The sequence below is a fragment of the Myotis myotis genome, unplaced genomic scaffold (genome assembly GCF_014108235.1).
Source record: "Myotis myotis isolate mMyoMyo1 unplaced genomic scaffold, mMyoMyo1.p scaffold_m19_p_21, whole genome shotgun sequence".
In the NCBI taxonomy this organism is placed as follows: domain Eukaryota; kingdom Metazoa; phylum Chordata; class Mammalia; order Chiroptera; family Vespertilionidae; genus Myotis; species Myotis myotis.
Window position 1 is genome coordinate 8436123 of NW_023416326.1, and position 20837 is coordinate 8456959.

At 44.6% G+C, this 20837-nt stretch overlaps 1 long non-coding RNA gene across 1 annotated transcript in view; it reads left to right on the top strand.

Moving 5' to 3' along the window:
• Positions 1 to 20837, top strand: part of LOC118678844 — a 73793-nt gene that overhangs the window by 3097 nt on the left and 49859 nt on the right. The gene's annotated exons all lie outside the window — the stretch shown is intronic.

Here is a 20837-nt window from a genome sequence, read left to right on the forward strand (position 1 = left end):
ATCAATGATGAAAGGGAATCATGGATTGGCTGCCTCCTGCACGCCCCCCACTGGGGACCAAGCCCACAACCTAGGTATGTGCCCTTGACCGGAATCGAACCCGGGACCCTTCAGTCCACAGGCCGACGCTCTATCCACTGAGCCAGCGGTTCTCAACCTGTGGGTCGCGACCCCTTTGGCGGTCGAACGACCCTTTCACAGGGGTCGCCTAAGACCATCCTGCATATCAGATATTTACGATTCATAACAGTAGCAACATGACAGTGATGAAGTAGCAACGAAAATAATTTCATGGTTGGGTCACAACATGAGGAACTGTATTTAAAGGGCCCGAAGGTTGAGAACCACTGCACTAAGCCAAACCAGCCAGGGCTGATGCCTCTTTAGAAGCATCCCCGTAAGCAAGGACGGGGCAGATTACATCATCTGGTTGTGTTAAACAACGGAGCAGGTGAATTCTGGCAAGACTTGAACAGATTACTCCTGGTCTCAGAGCCTGCGTTAGTGAGACGGGTTTCCCTGTCAACAAGGAGGCAAACTTCACCTGCATAAAACCTTTCCATTAGACTCACCTCGAGCCCTAGCCGGTTTGGCTCAGTGGATAGAGCGTCGGCCTGCGGACTCAAGGGTCCCAGGTTCGATTCCGGTCAAGGGCATGTACCTTGGTTGTGGGCGCATCCCCAGTAGGGAGTGTGCAGGAGGCAGCTGATCGATGTTTCTCTCTCATCGATGTTTCTGACTCTCTATCCCTCTCCCTTCCTCTCTGTAAAAAAACAATAAATTATATTTAAAAAACTCACCTGGAAATGGGAGTTAGCCATCTCCTAGGTGGTATTCGTCAGTAATGACAAGGTTTGTTTGTCCAGACTTTCTGAATGATCAAGAAAACAGAAAAGCAGGCTACCTCTATCCTTCCGGGCCTTCAGATTCTCATTTCTGTTAGTCGCAAGTGTCCCCCAAATTGTATCCAGGGGACCCACTTCCCTTCCCACTGTGATGGTTGAACTCATCCTATTAAAATTTCGATTTTCCAGTTTCTTGGCCTCCACTATTGAGGTCAGCTGCTCGGGCTGTGGTGATGTCATGATGAAATTTTCCCTCTAAACTTAGGATTCCTCCCTGGGTTTTCCTTGTGAAGTGAATCAGGGGAAGGTGACAGGCCTCCAGTCATCCTGCTTCCCCCCCCCTCCCCCCAGGAAAAACAGGGGGAGCCTTGGAAGGGTTGGTGTGCCCTGATTGTCATCTCAAGAGGAAACGCAAGCAACGTCCTTAGGGTCACGGACAGTGTCAAGGTCAGTCTTAGTAATAAAAAGTGCTGAGTTAGAAATTACAAAGAGAGCCCGGCTGGTGTTGCTCAGTAGCTGAGCGTTGGCCTATGAACCAGGAGGTCACGGTTCGATTCCAGGTCAGGGCACAGGCCCAGGTTGTAGGCTGGATCCTCAGTGTGGGGCATGCAGGAGGCAGCCGATCCACGATTCTCTCTAGTCATTGATGGTTCTCTCTCTCTCCATCTCCCTCCCTCTCTGAAAGCAATAAAAATATATTTTAAAAAATTACAGGGATAAGCCATAAGTAACAAACAAAGCAGATCTGTTGAATCTGAGCAAGAACGCAGCTGACGGAAATCAGGTGGGGAGTAGCAGGAGCCTTGCTGTGGTGGCTCCTCTCCAGGCCTTGAGCAGGGACAGACACAGTGAAAAGGATCATAAAACAAGGCACAGAGCAAGACTCTCAATACAACTTGTCTTCCTCTCCTAACACCTCATGCATCTCTCAGCGTCTCTCCATCTGGAGGCCTCTTTCTTGGTCCAAATCTTCATTATCCCTCCAGTGGAGAACTTCTTGCAAAGCCCCACCCCCCTCCCAGTCGGTCTCTGCATGTACTGAGCAGATGGAGTGATTTTTTTTCCAAATACAAATCAGATCCCACGGACTAATCATTCCCGGCGTGGCCTGCAAGGCCCTGCAATGGCCTGGGGGCCCGGTGGTTCTCAGTCCCAGTGAGTTTGTTCCCCAAGGAGCCATTAGGTGGGACAGAGGTGACAATGTCTATCATAAATGCCTAGTTCCAAGAGGGACAGTTACCGGATTCCAGTGTTTTCATAGTTTTGATGTAATTAAAGGAGGCCCCCCTACTGTCATTGAACCCGTGAACATGAGAAAGTGTATCAACCCCACAAGTCACATGTGTCTTGTCATGGATGTGATGTGATAAAGCCATAGTTGATAATTTACTGTGTAATCAGAACTTAGTGTTTTTTTAAAAATATATTTTATTGATTTTTTACAGAGAGGAAGGGAGAGGGATAGAGAGTTAGAAACATCGATCAGCTGCCTCCTGCACACCCCCGACTGGGGATGTGCCCGCAACCAAGGTACATGCCCTTGACCGGAATCGAACCTGGGACCCTTCAGTCCGATAGGCGATGCTCTATCCACTGAGCCAAACCGGTTAGGGCGGAACTTAGTTTTTTATAAAATAATAAAAGCCCAGATTTGGAAGGAAAAAAAAATTTTTTTCTGCTGACATTGGAATAACAGGAACTAAAATGGAAGAAAATTATGCTCCCGAAACTCGATCGGAATAGCAAGAAGTAGATAAAATGCTTTTGGCTTCGTTAACATCGTTGCATGGTGACTACAGCTGTTATTAAAGAGAGAATTATGTATAGGACATTTTTAGCACAAAATAAAATTTCTAGGCATCGGAAAAGCTATGCTTTCAACCGTCTTCGCTAAAGTAGAGATCTTAAGAAGCGAAAATAAAACCGGGAAAACCATGTTAACGTTGACACAGGAAGCCCCTGATCCCATGAGAATATCCCCATCTTGCCTCCTTCATGGTGATGTCGCATTTCCTGCGTGGCGATCTTCTTGTTGTTGTTTTTTTAAAATATATTTTATTGATTTTTTTTTTTCCCCAGGAGGGAGGGAGAGGGATAGAGAGTTAGGAACATCGATGAGAGACATCGATCAGCTGCCTCCTGCACACCCCCTACTGGGGATGTGCCTGCAACCAGGGTACATGCCCTTGACCAGAATCGAACCTGGGACCCTTCAGGTCTGCAGGCCAACGCTCTATCCCAAACCGGTTAGGGCTCTTGTTGTTTTAATGGGCGGACATACAGACCTATTTCCATGGCCAAGTTCAAGTACGAATGGCATGACGTCGAAGGGAGTGGCCCTTTCCAAGTTCACAGCCTTCTGTCCCGTAAGACCACACTGGGACTCAATGAAATGCACAGCCACGTCTGAAATGTGCACACATACTGTCCCCCACCCTGCGCCCCCCGCCCCCCGCCGCCCTGTCACCCCTGCCATGGTCAGCTCTGCTTCCCAAGTAGCTCCTTTCTCCCTCTCCCCGGGAAGGGAATGCCACCCGGCCTCCCTCTCCGGGCGCTTTATTTGCATGCGCTGGCCTTTTTATTGCAAATAGGGCTCTAAATCTTCCGTTGGAAATGGATATTGCCCAGTGTGCGAGCGCACGCGCGAGCCAGGCCATCAATAACGTTAGTTATGAAAACCTGATCATAAGTGTTTTTAGTCCATTAGCCATTTCCCTTTATTTATGTCCCCTCTCAGGCAGGATTCGAGGCCAATATTCCAAAGATGGGGTTTGGATGGAGAGCAGCACAAGGGGTATAAAACACTGTCACGTTCTTTCAGGCTGGGAAATACTTCTTCCTTATGTTATTTCTTCACGCGGTTCCCAACAGTCCAGTAACCCCTAGGGCAGTGATGGCGAACCTATGACACGCATGTCAGAGGTGACATGTGAACTCATTTTTTTGTTGATTTTTCTTTGTTAAGTGGCATTTAAATATATAAAATAAATATCAAACATATAAATCTCTGTTTTACTCTGGTTGCAAATATCAAAAAATTTCTATATGTGACACGGCACCAGAGTTAAGTTAGGGTTTTTCAAAATGCTGGCACACCGAGTTCAAAAGATTCACCATCACTGCCCTAGGGCAAGCATGTCCAACTCAAAGGCTGACACGGGCCAAATAAGCAAGGTTTAAGTATATGTGGGCCGCAAAAAAAAAACAAACGCTTCCATTCTCATAGAAACGTAGGTCTATCTCGATAGAGACATGCAGAATACAAAGGGCTGAAATAAAGGAGTCGTCGTTAACATAAAATCGTAGAGCATTTTAATAAAAATTAATATTTTTTCTTGAACATGAACTTACCAGACACTGAATAACTGCACAAATTAATAAGTGTAACGCAAATAAACCTATTTTTCTTGTTCTCCGAAAGCGAGATATTTCCTGTTGCGCACACCGAGTCAGTCCAAGACTAATGACGTGGCCATCGGCTGCTAAAATATTCGCTGCTGGTATTAGTGGGGAGAAATGGTGTGCCTGTGCGTAAGGCGCGTGTGTAAGGCGTGTGAGGGAAATGACTGAAACGCGATTATAGTAACCAGTCATTAGCGGATGTTGTAGTTCGTTATTAATAATTATGTATCACAGGATATTGTAAAAATTAAGTTAAAAAATCTTTATTAAAACGTTTCCAATATACCATTATATTGGCTGGGCCGCGGGCCCTGAGTTTCACATGCTTGCTGTAGGGGAACGAGAGCAGAATGAGGAATTGGGCTGAGGATAGGCAGTATTTAATATCTATCTATTTATCATCTATTTATCTTCTTATCTATTACCTACCTATCGTAATATCTATGTATCTATTATCTACACATGTACGTGTCTATCTTTCTACCTATATCTCTTATCTAGCCATCTACATATTATCTACCTATCTATTATGTCTCTATGTATCTAGCTATTATCTATTATGGATGCATGTATATATCTATCTAGCACCTCTTTCTCTTTTCTATTACTGCAATCATTACTTTTAACGAACATTACCACATTTCAGAAAAACTTATGACGCCCCCAATAAACGTCCCTGTTGGCAATTGTGAGCTATTTCGCTCCATATCAGCGTCGAACAGAAACCCAGCTGGTGATTGGTTCATAGAATCCCGTTGTTCTTGCCGCTGCTATGTCATAGCCTGCAGCCTGGGCAGTTGGCGCTTCAAAGAATGTGTCCCATGGCTTTCCTGGCACGCTCAGTGGCTGTCAACTGTTGAGGCTGCCGGTGTGTGGGTACCAAGATAATGTACCCTCAAAGCCCTAGTGGGTCCTGCCCCAGCGGGGAGTGTGTGGAAAAGTCAGCCCAGGGACTGGTCTTAGTGCATCACCCCAGCCATGGGCAGCAGGGCTGTGGGCACCATTCCCCGAGCTTTGCCCAGTGAGCCAGGAGAGAAAACAAGCCTGGCTAGAAAAAGGGTGCTTTGCATAATCTGTCTTCTCTGTCACATTAAACCCCATCATAACAGAAATGCAAAAGAGAACGCATGCTCTCCACTAGGTGAATAAGCATTTGGGGGTCTTTTAAGAAAAGAATCAGCCCTGACCGGTTTGGCTCAGTGGAGGGATTATCAGCCGGCGGACTCAAGGGTCCCAGGTTCGATTCCAGTCAAGGGCATGTACCTTGGTTGCGGGCACATCCCCAGTGGGGGGTGTGCAGGAGGCAGCTGATCGATGTTTCTCTCTCATCGATGTTTCTGACTCTCTATCCCTCTCCCTTCCTCTCTGTAAAAAAATCAATAAAATATATTTTAAAAAAAAAGAAAAGAATCAAATGTTTGGGCCAATGTCCAAAAACAGTCGGCGACGTTGTAACTCAGTGTTGGGCCGGTTGCCTCATTTGAGCTGCGCGCACATCCTAGGGCAGTGATGGCGAACCTTTTGAGCTCGGCGTGCCAGCATTTTGAACAACCCTAACTTCACTCTGGTGCCGTGTCACACATATAAATTTTTTGATCTTTGCCACCAGAGTAAAACAAAGACTTATCTTTTTGATATTTATTTTATATATTTAAATGCCACCTAACAAAGAAAAATCAACCCAAAAAATGAGTTCGCGCGTCACCCCTGACACGCGTGTCATAGGTTCGCCATCACTGTCCTAGTGAGTGTCCGACGCCTTTGCATTCATTCCCGTGAATGAAAATGCAGATACGGTGTTTTAAGTCCTCGCCGTGCGGACTCAAACGAAAGCCAACACAACCAACACAGGCTCCTGGAGTCGCCCCGTCCTTCTCTGTGGAATCGCTCCTAATTGAATGTTAAGATCAAAGTTGAAGTTTATAAGAAAGAAAAACAAGTTCAGATAAATAGTTATCATCTGACACCCTTATGAAAATTCACGACCTGCAGTTTTATCGGGGACCTTAGAAGAATTCTGATGCGAAGTGTGCGGAGCTATTAAATGGCTCGTCCGCGCCAGTCTCTTGGTAAGAAGTGAGTTAAATAATTGTCCTGTTCCACTTGTGCTTGTTAACCTTTAAGGTCAACTAGTTGGAACATACGTTTAATGAAATTCTGGAGCCAGAATTTATGATACTGCTGCTGAATGTTAAATTGGACAATTTACATAAGCAGGACATTAACCTTCTGAGCGCTAAATAGCATTTTAGCACTTAGCCGCTGGGGACGAGAAGGGACATGTTCTATATATTTGTGATTAGCTTGCCTGGAAACTCTCCTGGTGACCAATTGGCCTACCAAGTTTAGCAGCATAATTAAATGAATGGACTCGGCCTAAGTAAATTATCAGTGCTGTGTATAGTATATCATTACAGCGCGGAGGAAAAGGAAGATATGAATAATTTAATAATACATGACTAATTTATCAATGCTAAGTGACTTCGAGGAGGCTCTCTGTAGTAGTTCATTGTTTTAAAGCTGAGATTTGATTTGCTGCTTTGGGGATTAAAATGGAACCGATTTCATTTCTTACCAGAAATAGATAGAAGCTGTTGGTTTTCTTTTCTTGAGGCGAGAGGCGTGGTGCGTTTTGCTTTGGCGATAGGAACAAATACCTACTACGGTGCACTGATGAACATGTAAACTGGTCATTTGTCACAATCAAATGCATGTGGTCCCTACCACTTGGGAGCCTTCCTAAGGGGAGGGCGGGACCCCGTGTTGCTCATAAACCCGGCTTAGGACACCGTAACCATGGTCATTATGGTTTGGAAGGGCCAGGCACCAAGGAGGGCAATTGGCACTTCAACTGAAAACATTCCTAGTGATTATGGATGCCCAGTTCACTGCAGGTGCATTCTGTAAGCTCGACTAACATCCGGGTGCATTGAACTTCCACGGCTGACTACCCATTTGGAGAAATAGTAGGACACCCTGAAGTCAGCCGGGGCCCTGCCTCTTAGACGTCTAAAGTGAACCTGGGCCCTAGCCGGGTTTTCTCGGTGTCGGCCTATGGACTGATTGGTACCGGGTTCGATTCTGGTCAAGGGCACGTACCAAGGTTGTAGGCTCCACCCCAGCTTGGGCCCTGGTCAGGCGAGTGCAGGAGGCAACCAATCTATGTGTGTCTCTCACGTCGATGTTTCTGTCTTTCCCTCTCTCTTCCATCCTCTCTAAAAATCAATGGAAAAATATCCTCGGGTGAGGATTAAAAAATAAAAAGAAATAAATGAAATACAGTGAACCTGGCCCAGATCTCCACCCGTGTAGGTGATGGTCCAAGACTCTTTCCTTTCTTCCTGAAATGCCCTAGGTTTTGACTTTCTTGTGCTTCTCTCTCTCAATCTCTCTCTCATTCTCCTTGTCTCTTTTGTCTTGAGAAACCTATAGATCAGGGGTCCTCAAACTACGGCCCGCGGGCCACATGCGGCTCTCCGAAAACATTTATCCGGCCCTCCGGGTGTTTTTGCCGCCGCTGTGTGCAGAGGAATTTGTTCATAGTTTCTTTTTTTAAACTATAATCCGGCCCTCCAACGGTCTGAGGGACAGTGAACTGGCCCCCTGTTTAAAAAGTTTGAGGACTCCTGCTATAGATACTGACTTAGCCTTTTTACTGGCTTCCCCTGAATCTACTTAACTCCTCCCAAACTCCAAACTTAACTTCTTCTCGTTGTTAGGCAGCCACTTGGTGCTGTAAGACCTCCTAGACCAGTGGTTCTCAACCTTCTGGCCCTTTAAATACAGTTCCTCATGTTGTGACCCAACCATAAAATTATTTTCGTTGCTACTTCATCACTGTCATGTTGCTACTGTGATGAACCGTCATGTAAATATCTGATATGCAGGATGGTCTGAGCCAACCCCTGTGAAAGGGTCGTTCGACCACCAAAGGGGTTGAGAACCGCTGTCCTAGAGCTTTCTACTGGGAAAACACGCTTTCTTCCGACTTGAAACCTGATGGACGCCTGTGTTGACAATGTGGCTCAATGGTTTTCTCACCATTGTCACCACTCGGGTAACATGCCTTGAGCTGGCTCAGCGGGAGCTGTTCAAACTCCGTCCATTTCCTTCTCTTCCTCGCCTGTCTCCCTGAGGCCTCCAGCACATCGCTGCGTGTTCTGGAAATGCGCAATCGCTAGAACAGCAGCCACATCGAAATGAAATGAGAGAGGCAGCTGGCTTCGGAGAAGCTCGATAAAGCTTGCTCCTGCATTCAGAGCTGAATAGACGTGGTGTATGGGTTAGCGGACAGTTCGGATGAACTAAACCGACAGTCTCCTCTAATAAGTTTGATACTCACCAGTTAAAGGTGTCAATGCTGGCTTGAGTCTTGAGTTCTCCTAATTCTTCTAAAATGCTCCCTTGTTTAAGGTAATTTCTGGCCAACAGATGTGGTAAGATAGTATTTCCATTCTGGCTCCCACCTCTTTTGTGGCACACCTTATCTTGAAAATCCTCCTATAAAATAAAAGGCTAATGTGCAAATTGTCCCCTTAGGAGTTTGACTGAGAGACTGGGAGTTCAATCGCTCGCTATGACGTGCGCTGACCACCAGGGGGCGGCACGGAACGAAGGAAGGCCCTGATCGGCCCTGATGGCTGACCAGGCCTAGGGACCCTACCCATGCATGAATTTTGTGCACCGGGCCTCGAGTACATCTATAAGTTAATTTTTTTTAGAATGATTAGGCATGAAGAATAACTCTTTCCCTAACTGGTTTGGCTCAGTGGATAGAGCGTTGGCTTGTGGACTGAAGGGTCCCAGGTTCAATTCCAGTCAAGGGCATGTACCTTGGTTGCGGGCACATTCCCAGTGGGGGGTGTGCAGGAGGCAGCTAATCGATGTTTCTCTCTATCAATGTTTCTAACTCTCTATCCCTCTCCCTTCCTCTCTGTAAAAATCAATGAAGTATATTAAAACAAAAGGAATAACTCTTGAAACAGGCAGATCTTGTAACTTGGAACCCAAGTAGTATCTATTTCAGAATCTCTAGCGCCCCCTACTGGTTACCATGCTCATCCGGGAGTTACTGAGCCAGACAGGAGAAGAACATTCATTCAGAATATTTTTCAAAGGATACAAATAATTGCATTGCCCTCTTTTTATGGGCTGGTATCATCTTCGCTAGGAATGCTTTTCAATAAGCATTTGTGCCTTAATAAGCAGATTTCCTTGTCTCTCCTTTTACTCCTCTTTCACGTTCCCTGTATTTTCTCCCTTTTGGGGCTTGGAATATATTATTTCGTTGAGCAAGGATAACGTTACATTATTCCCAATCAACACCTGGCTGGAAACATATGCCGACAGATTTTTTTCATCGATAAGGACAAACTCAACTTGAAAAATGAAAGCGTTGGTGCAGCCACCTGAAAAGACGTGAAACATCCTGCCCACTTTATTGCAACCATCAGACACTTTGCAAAGAACCCACTTCCTGTTACCAGGAAGGAGATGCAACGTCTCTGACATATTCCCCGTTCAGCCTTTTGTAGAGAATTCCTTTCATGGCTTTGGGAAGTCAGTCACACACACAGGTTCCAGTTATTCTGTCCCTGCCTCGGGCTAAATAGCGCCGGTGACAAAAAACCCTTTCAGGTTGGCAGGTGTTAACGTGAAACACCCCGAGACCCGCGGATTCATCTTCATCTAGTTGACGAATGCTTTCCCCGTGCAGTTACATGTTGGTAAATTAAAGAAACCTCCCGGACAGAACTGTCAACAGTTTACTAAAAGGCTCCTCGTTCGTGAGGTTGAGCCGTCACGTGCGTGTAATTTAATCCTCTTGAATTATCACTCAAAAATGCCCAAGTGCTTGGTGTTTAGACACCGGACGGGAGGTTTGCCGGTGCCATAGTCACGTTTCCAGCTGGTGAGAGGGGAAATGAGCAAAACATATGCAAGCCCCCTGTCCCCTCGCCCCCCTCAATACAGTGATCCTCATGTCAACTCCCGAACAGAACATCGCTTTCACTGTAGATGAAACGCATCCCCGTGGGTCTTTATCTTTGAAAACCCAAGGAATAAAGGGTGAATGCGGATTGATGCCTCCCTTATTTCCTGGTTCACTAACGGAAGGAATCATTGCTGCAGAGGCTGGCCTGAGCGAGGGGTTCAGTTCTCAGAGTCTACGTGTGGCATTTCTCTGATGTGAATAGAACTGCTTACCGAGGTGTTACTATGTGTGAACAGCTGGAGGTGGCGTGGTGTTTGATGGCTAGCAGAACGGCACATGAGATGAATTATTTTCCTTTAGTTGTATCTTCATTGCTGTTGTACGCTGTTCTGAGGTGAGCCGTGTCAAGGGCAAGGCAAGAGCTGATTAGCAAAGACGATGTATTATCTACAGTTGTACACTTGAAACTTCTATAATCTTATTAGCCACCGTCACCCCAATGCACTTCATCCAATTTTAAAAAAGGAAATGAACACAGACTGCGTAATGCCCCGGAGAAATGCCTTGTTAAGCTTTCCTGTCCGGAACATATTTGCAACTATTTCCTCAGTTATTCAGATAATTATGACCAGATGGTGAGTTTTTAACAGTTGTGACAGGCCAGGTTGATCAGCTTAACCCAGCAGTTCTCAACCTGTGGGTCGCGACCCCTTTGGCCATCAAATGACCCTTTCACAGGGGTCGCCTAAGACCATCCTGCATATCAGATATTTATATTACGATTCATAACAGTAGCAACATTACAGTTATGAAGTAGCAACGAAAATAATTTTATGGTTGGGTCACAACATGAGGGACTGTATTTAAAGGACCAGAAGGTTGAGAACCACTGGCTTAGCCTATAGAAATTGGGGAGAGTCTCTTTAGTAGCTAAAGACGAATGGCTGCCTGGCTGGCATGGCTCAGTGGTTGAGCATCAACCTATGTATGAACCAGGAGGTCATGGTTTGATTCTCGGTCAGGGAACATGCCTGTGATTTGGGCTCAATCCCCAGTAGAGGGTGTGCAGGAGGCAGCCGATCAATGATTCTCTCTCATCATCAGTGTTTCTCTCTCTCCCACTCCCTTCCTCTCTGAAATAAATAAAAATATATTAGCCCTAGCCAGTTTGGCTCAGTGGATAGAGTGTCGGCCTGTGGACTGAAGGATTCCACGTTCGATTCCAGTCAAGGGCACATGCCCAGGTTGGAAGCTCAATCTCTAGTAGGGGGCGTGAAGGAGGCAACCAATCAATGATTCTCTCTCATCGTTGATCTTTCTATCTTTCTCTCCCTCTCCCTTCCTCTCTGAAATCAATAAAATATAGATATTTTAATAAAAACATATGAAAGATGAATGGCCAAAATATTATAGGTTGACCGAAAGAAATTAGCCTGACATAGCAAAGATACACTGGTGAGGTATCCTATATAATAAAAGCCTAATATGCAAATCGACCGAATGGTGGAACAACCAGTTGCTATGACACACATTGACCACCAGGGGGCAGACACTCAACACAGGAGCTGCCCGCAGGCCCCAGGCCAGCCAAGGCGGGTGCCAGGGGGGGCCCCCCTGATTGCCCCGCCAGTCTCCCCACAGATCGGCCCTGATTGCCGGCTAGGCCTAAGGACCCTACCCATACATGTATTTCGTGCACCGGGCCTCTAGTCTATCATAATTATAAATACTAAGCTAATCAACTTTCTAAGCTATTGTTTAGTATGTGCGCACATAGGCCACCCTGGTACTATGCATTTTACAGGGATTTGGTTTTGTTTGTTTGTTTTTTCATTTCTCTTAATAGTCCCAAGCATTTGACCCTGTTCTTCTGACCATTCCATGGTTAAGGAAGCTGCAGAGATGTAGCTCCTCAGGTCATCCGGCTCACAATGGCAGAGTTGGAATCTGAACCCAGAGCCTCATGCAGCTAACAGCTCTGTGGCATTGTGGTAACAGGTACGAAGTCCCAGAATCAGAGCCCGATCCCAAGTTCTGGGCATTGTCACCCGTCACTGGGGTCGGGTCTCCCGAACAAGGTTGGCCACCAGGCCATGCCAGTCCTGTCACTTGCACTTGGCCTCCTGGTTTGGGGGAAGCCAAGCTGTAGTGTTGTGTGTCTTTCCTGCTCTGTCATAGAGATTGGCTGTGGTCCTATAGGGGGGTGCAGGTCCTGGGATAAGGAAATGAGACCCTGTAGCTTTAAGGCCTTGCTAGCACCCCCGTGACAGGGCACTCGACCTTATCTGCTTGCTTTTCTGGGCGTGCGGGTTGTAAATTATATGGCTGCTTTTGTAGAACCTCTTACCGTCTTCCAACCTCCCTCCACTGACCCTCTGTGTACCTGTCAGGCTTCCCCAAAGAGGCACTAAATTCTACGTGGTGGGGAACTGACTCTGCAGAACATGTGGGTAGAAAGGTCCATGGAGTCTTCCGTTCCCATTCAGACGGCAGCCAACTTTGAATACGAAGGGAACTGCTTGGGAGAAAAAATCACCGAAAGAACACATATGTTCATACTCATTTTTAAAAATCCTCACCCACGGATATTTTCCCCATTGAATTTTCAGAGAGAGTGCAAGGGCAGGAGGGAGGCAAGGTGGAGGGAGGGAGAGTGGGAGGGAGGAAGAGAAAGAAACATTGGAAGCATCTGAAATAGCACTGGCCTAAACATTCCTTGCCAGATATTTAATTTTATAACATGCTGCCCCATAGAAAGGATCTCGACATTTCAATGTGACTTTTCAGTGATAGGAATGAAAACTGAGAAAAAAATTTCAGGCTTGCCTACAATCCAATGAGTATTGGTTGAATACCTCCTGTGTGTTCCGCACTATTCTAGGTACTTGGGACAGAGCAGTGACCGAACCTTCTTCTGTCCTTAAAACGTATACGTCCAACATATTCATTTGAGACTGGAGGAATATGGAAGGAATAGCTACTAAACATTCTGTTTTGCGTTTTTTGACATAGCTAATTATTTGATGATTGGATTGCATAGGAAAGAATTAACTTCATAAGGAAAGAATGATGGATTATTTTTGTATTCTTTCCAAATAGTTGAGACGGAATGGGTTGAAAGCCATTGTCTAGAATGCTCCAGTGGTGTATCGGTGAATTCCTACATACGATGATGTTGTACTCTTTCTAATTTAGTGTCTTCCTTACATTTAACCGCCGTTCATTGCCTGGAAGAAATATAGTAATCACACATAGTGTGACCTCGCTACATATCTAGGTGATATTTTCAAGGTTTGCTCTTTTATTTTGAAGCTAGTGGCCCAGCGTGCGAAATCATGTGCAGTAGGCCCCCCGTCGCTTCTGTGGGAGTTGGCGGGAGCGAGCCGCCGCCACCGCAGGGAAGGCTGGGGGTGGGGAGGGACTGAGAGGTGCTCCATGCATCTCCTCGTGACCGGTCGCGCATGCAGCCCTGCCCACCTGCACACACCTCGCCATGCACACAGCCCCGCCCACCCGCGCACGCCTGCTGCACACGCAGCCTCCTGCTGACCGGTCATTACGCGTGAGGGCGTGACCACCATTTGCATAATAGCCTTTTATTATAGAGGATAAACGCACAGAAAATTTATCCTAGGATAGGGAAAAATAAGCACACACACAAAAACAACCTTACCTCTGGTCATTAGTGTAAATCCAGTTGTCTGTGCATTAGGGGGAATGTGTCGCTTTTTAGAAAGAGCTTTTAATTGCTGAATCTCAGCAGTGTGGGCCATGGCAGACGTGTTTTATTTTAGGGCCTCTCTAGCCCACTCAGAAGATGTAATGGACCTCATTTTCATTTAGTGTAGGTCCGTGCAGTTCCTAAAACAGCTAAATGGCTATTAATTTAATCAGGTAATTTAACTGTAGCTCCAGAAAAGGCCACCAGCTAGTTGTCATGCAATGATTATGAAGATGACATTTCTATCCCAGGATGCCAGGGGCAGACTTTGATACATCATTTTCTTTTTGAAGGTTAAACTCAGATAACCTGCCTTTGGCATTTAATTAGCTACATATTAAACACTCTTTTAATAATAAAATGATTAAAAATTTTATTGCTTCTCAAATGAGGCCCTTTCACATAGATTTAATGACTTGGTTAGAGCTCTGTAGTTTGCGAACCAAACCATACCGAGGCCGGCATGTTGTAATGATATGCTTTACAGCTTGCAAAGTCTGTATTTTATTCAAATGATGGCCATAATCATTTCGGATAAAACTTCTAATGCTTTCCTCTGTATTTTTAAGTCTCGCTGTTAAATGTCATTGGACAATAACCAGAAAAAAAAAAAACACCCATTGATTCCAAACTCCCAGCGATGATCAAGTTCAAGATTAGTAAAGAGACTCTGAAGTCTGTCTAATGCGCCGAATCTTATATCCGGATTGTTTACCCTTTGAAGAGTCATTCGTCACCGTAGACCACCTGCCAAAAAAAAAAAAAAGTTATAAAAACTGTGTAGAAATGACGGAAAAGTATGAGTGGACTGCAAATCGCCATCCGTATTTTCAGCGAATATTAGCCGTTCAGGGAAAACGATCAGCAAGAGGCCATTCACTGTCCGCCCTTAGCGCGAGCTGGGAGGGAGGAGGGGGCGCTAAGATATCTGTAAAATAGTTTTTGAAGAGACAGAAGGTTAGCACAAAAAAACATGGAGTGCCAAACCGGTTTGGCTCAGTGGATAGAGCCTCGGCTTGCGGACTGAAAGGTCCCAGGTTCGATTCCGGTCAAGGGCATGTACCTCGGTTGCGGGCACATCCCCAGTAGGAGGTGTGCAGGAGGCGGCTGGTCGATGTTTCTCTCTCATCGATGTTTCTAACTCTCTATCCCTCTCCCTTCCTCTCTGTAAAAAATCAATAAAATATATTTAAAAAAAAAAAAAAAAAAAAACATGGAGTGACTTCAGTCTGAATACCAGTGACCATTTCCTCTTTACGCCTTTAAAGTTTTCATTTCACCTTGAGTTTCTTTTACTTTGAGGATGTGCGCAGGGTGAAGTGCCCCGTTCAGTGAGATTTGATACAAGTATATATTCCTATAACGACCACCTCAATCAAGTTACGGAGCAGTGAACTCACATTTTTACCCCTAACACCACCTCTTGCCTCTTTCCCTCGGCTTCCCACCACTGCCCGACGATTTTGAATCCTGTCCCCATCACAGAATTTTACTTATTGTATAGAACATCTTGTAGATGTAATCATTGATGTCCTCACAGTGCCTCTCTGGGCATACTTTTGCTGATGACATTAATTTTTACGTTTACACCCGTTTCTGTGCCTACCAGCGGTTCATTTCTTGTTACTGCTGTGCGAAGTCCCATTGTGCGCGTTCGTCGCAATTGTTTATCCATTCACCTGTTGATGGAGATGTAGGTTGTTTCTGGTTGTTTACTGTTGTTAGTAAAGCTATGAACATTCTTTTTTGAGCACATAGTTTCATTACTATTGAGAAAAAGCATCACGGGTCGTTAGAATACTTCTATGTTTCCCTGGAGGAGAAACTGCCAATACCTTCAATTTGTTTTTGTTTTTTAATCTTTATTGTTGAAAGTATTACAGGTGTCTGCTTCTCCCCCCCCCCCCATTGACCCCTTCTTGTCCACCCTTGTCCCCCACCCCAGGCCTTCACCACCCTATTGTCTGTGTCCATGGGTTATGCATATGCATACAAGGTCTTTGTTTGATCTCTTCCCACCCACCCATCCACCCTCCCCCGCCTTCCCTCTGAGATTCCACATCTGTTCCATGCTTCTGTGTCTCTGGATCTATTTTGTTCATCAGTTTATTTTGTCCATTAGATTCCATATATGGCTTATTTCGCCCAGCATAATACTCTCCAGGTCCCTCCAACTTCGTTCTTCTTTCTCAGGATTGCTGCAGCCATTCGGGGTCTTTTGGGTTCCATATAAATTTTTGGAGTATTTGTTCTAGATCTGTGACGTATGTTGTTGGTATTTTAATAGGGATTGCATTGAATCTCCAGATTGCTTTGAGTATGTGGACATTTTACTGATGTTAATGCTACCAATCCATGAACACGGTATATTCTTCTACTTGTTTATATTTTCCTCTGTCTCTTTTTTTCAATATCCTGTAGTTTTCCAAGTACAAGTTTTTTACCTCCTTGGTTAAGTTTATTCCTAAGTATCTTAGGGTTGGTTTGTTTCATTGCAATGGTAAATGGGATTACTTTTTTAGTTTCTCGTTCTGAGAATTCATTATTGGTGTATAAAAATGCCATTGATTTCTGGGTGGTGTTGTATCTTGATACATTGCTGAATTGCTTTGTTAAATCTAGTAGTTTTTTGATGGAGTCTTTGGTTGAGTTGTATTGGCCTCTTATTTCTGGTTTCTCTCTGGAGAATTGTCAGGGAGCTCCCATGATTTCGTGAGGTTTGAAGAAGAGGTTTATTATAAAAAACAGATGCTCATCAGCTGGCTCTGTAGGTCATGGGCTTCTTTCTCAGGGTAGGGGTCGACCAGAAGCCCAAGCAGCCCTTTCTCCAACCTCCTCCTGGCTTGGATCAAGTTGCTTCTCTCACTTTCAGCTTAACATCTCCAGCTCCACTTGTCTGCAAGCTATAAATCAGCTTTGGAAAACATGTTTTTCTCCAAGTCCATAGGAAGAGAAACATGAACTTGATTTCCTCACAGTGCCTCTCAGGGACAGAGCGAGGTTGATTTGTTTCCCAGAGCAACAGGAGTCTCATCAGTGTGATCGTATTAATCTACTTCTCCAGTCAACAAACATTCCCAGCAGGGGCTTGGTTACTTGTAAGGCACAAGCCAAATGCATATTTAATGACCGAGTCCATATTTTTAGTTTTCAGTGTGACATCTGTAAATTGGAGATGTTTATTAAATGTAATATAGAGTCTTTCTTCTATTAGAGCCTGGTGACTGGTTTGATTTGTATATATATTTGTTATAGTTGTTGCTCTGGAAACAAAATTGCAGCTACTTTTTAATGTGAACATTGGGACTGATTAAATAACTTACAATATATCCATACTACAGCCATTAATAGAGAAATCTGGGGAATATATTTGTAGACACAAAATGATGTTCGAAGTACGTTCTTAAGTGAAAAAAAGGGAAATTACAAAACAGTATCTACAGTATGGTCCCAGACTTTCAGAAAAATATCTGAGTATCTAGACACCAAATTATTAATTATTATTAATTGAAGTTAGTAGGAAATGGGAAAATTTTTTTGTGTGTTTTTTTACATGTTCTCATTTTTATACAATGAAACATGTTTATGAAAGATATGTTGAATCAAGCTAAATACACAAATACAATGAATACTGTAATTAGGCATTTTGCAATTTTAATTGACATTTATCAACATTGAATTGATATATTTGTGAACATTTTGTTCTATTTATTTTTAAGTATGTTTTTATTGTTTTCAGAGAGAGGCAGAGAGAGGGAGAGAGGGAGAGAGAGAGAGAGAGAGACATCAATGATGATGATCATTGATCAGCTGGCTCCTGCACTCTCCCTGCTGGGGATTGAGCCCGCAACCTAGGCATGTGCCCTGACTGGGGAATTGAACTGTGACCTCCTGGTTCATAGGTCGACGCTCAACCATTGAGCTACACTGGCCGGGCAACATTTTGTTAAAAAATAGAACAAAAAGTAATATGAATTAACCTTTCAACAAATACTGCAATTTCTTAGGTGCCTACTGCTTGGGAGGTGCTAATTGAATTATATTAAAACGTTTAGGGTAAATCTTATTATACCTACTTGACTGATGAGGAACCTGAATTCAGAGAAATTAAATAACGTGTACAATTCCCTGGAGTTTGTAAATAATTGAGCAAGGATTCAAACCTGAGTCTCATTCTGCCACCGTAACCTACCTCTCAAGATGAGGGCCACAGGCCTCGAATCACTTTTCCACTGTCTCAGCGAACACATGGCAGATCTGACTTTTACGTGGGTCTTGCTGACTCCAAAGCCCAAGCTTTCTCTACCCCACTGCTCTGGGGTGATGTTTGCTGATGTCCTATTGGTCAAAGCAAGTCATGGCCAAGTCCACAGGCAACTTAGGAAGGGACTAAACAGTGGGGTGGATATTGGGCGGTGTACTTACTTAGAGGCCATTATTGTGCATATAGATTACATAGAATGAAAGAAGTTTCGGAGAAAAGTAACTAAAATGGTTGGGAAAATGTGACTGAAGAAAATGAGCTGTTCTGAGAAGACTGTCAAGGTTAGGGTTTAAAGTCTCCCTAGTTTTCTTGCCTCTGGCTGTTTCTTTTGCTGTATCCCTACCCAATAAGGCTTATCTGGGGAGAATATTCTTACTGCCCTTACCTAGACCAACTTTCTTTCCTTCCCTGATGCAGGGGCATTCCTGTGACGCAGTCCTATGATTTGGGAGGGGGTTTTGGTTCTGTTGAAATCTCTGTGCCCTTTGTGGGCCTCCTGGGGTTAGAACCAGCTCCTGATGCTGGCTGTGAATCCCTGTTTGAATGAAGAGCTGGGGATGGAGGGCAGAGGGCATCCTACTTCTCTCTTGATTTTTAAAAAATATATATTTTATTGATTTTTTACAGAGAGTAAGGGAGAGGGATAGAGAGTTAGGAACATCGATGAGAGAGAAACATCGATCAGCTGACTCTTGCACACTCCCCACTGGGGATGTGCCCGCAACCAAGGTACATGCCCTTGACCGGAATCGAACCGGGGACCCTTGAGTCCGCAGGCTGACACACTGTCCACTGAGCCAAACCGGTCAGGGCCTTCTCTCTTAATTTTGCAGGACCTATGTCTTTACTTTGCTGATCAGGAAGGAAGCCTCAGATGTTAGAACATCCACAGATACACATGTTTTTGTGTGTGTTTTTTCTTTTTTAAGACCAAATACTCACTAGAGGAGAGGGCCATCCTGCCAAATGCACCCCCCACACAACGCTTGTAGTTGCCAGTGGTCATTAATGCTCTCAGCCCGAGAGCACATGCCCCCCTCCCACCCCACACAAGGGTTGAAATTGCTTCCCAGCTGTGGCCATAACAGGGCATCGATCCTCATCTGTTCCCCACCACTGAGTCCTCCACTGTGAACGAGGAGCGAGCAGCGCCCTCCGACACCAGGGGACCTGGCTCTTAGAAGTAAGATTGAACGGCTATTAGACGGGGCGACGGGCATGACCTAACACTGCACAGGGAAACTGTGGGGAGGAAGCGACACAGGGCCGGCGAACGGTAGGCCCTGGGCCCCTTGGCCTGCGCAGGTGAGAAACCCAGGTCCAGAGAGGTTAATGGACTCACCCAAGGTCCTGTTGTGAGTTATCGTCCTTTTGTTGTTCCAGCTCACCCTTCAACAAAAACATTTTTTTCCCAAGGTTTCTAAGAGTTCAGAGTTCATCGGCTATCATAGTTTGAAATGCTTTTTCCTGAGAACTGATTCATTCGGCAGTATTTAACGGGAACCTACCGCAAACGTGTTCCATGTATTAGAGGCGATTAAAAGAGAACAGAGGTTCCTGCACTTACAGTAGCTTACAACTTACTATATTCAGTGTTTTCCATATATTATCTCACTTCATGCCCCCCATCATCTTATGAGGTGGGTACTGTCATGATCCCCATTATCCAGTCAAAGAACCTGAAGTTTAGGAGGTTCAATCGACTGCCTAAGACATATCTAGAAAACACGAAAGCTGAGATTTAAAGCCAGTTACGTCGACCTCATGGACAATACGCTAACCATTACACAGTGTTACCGCCTGGCTTGCGATAGGCTAGGAGGCTAATTACTTTTAAGTTGCTGTGGTCAACATGCTTTATGTAGGGGTTGGGTGAACAGGAAGAGCAAGGAGTGTGTGAGACGGTGATAGGGGTTGGGTGAGGGGAGTGGTTCATTGTTATTGACTCCAGCCAAGTGTATTTAACGCTAGATTGCCCAAGGAAGTCATTTTGACTGCTTTTTAATTTCAATTAGAAAAACAATTATGTATATAAGGACACAATGTCTTAGAATTTTGTGACTTTGTGTACAACATATAAATGCGTTTATTAATAATTGTAGTTACCTCCCCCCTCCTTCATTTCCGGTATATATATATGTGTTATACCTATATTGCCCAAAAGCAGTCATTTTGACTGCTTGGGGGAAATTATGACTCTTATTATTGAATTGAGTAAATTTCTTATATGACCAGTTCGGCTCTGTATTGAAATAACAGTTTTCATTTTTTTTCGATTACCGTCACATGATAACATACAAGTACATGATAAGTTGTCGATACTTGATAAGTTGCAGTTGCTCAATAAGCTAAACTAGTACTTGTTATTCGAATCTTTATGCGGCGATACTTGTTCTAATAAGTTGTTTATTTTCTTTCTTTTGCGCCCTAAATTCAGGAAAGAAATGTCGAATAGAAGTGAGTTATTGGAAAAGCTAAGGAACATAAGTGAAGAGTGCTCCGATATTATTTCACAATGCAGTCATTTTGACTGCTTTTGGGCAATATAGGTATATACTAAGTTTCAGTCTTTCTAGTGTTAATGACAGTCTTTCCAGGATTTTTGCGACTGGCCCATGACGCCGGTCTTTCCTATCCCAGAGGCAGAGGCGCAGGTGCAAGGGGTAGTAG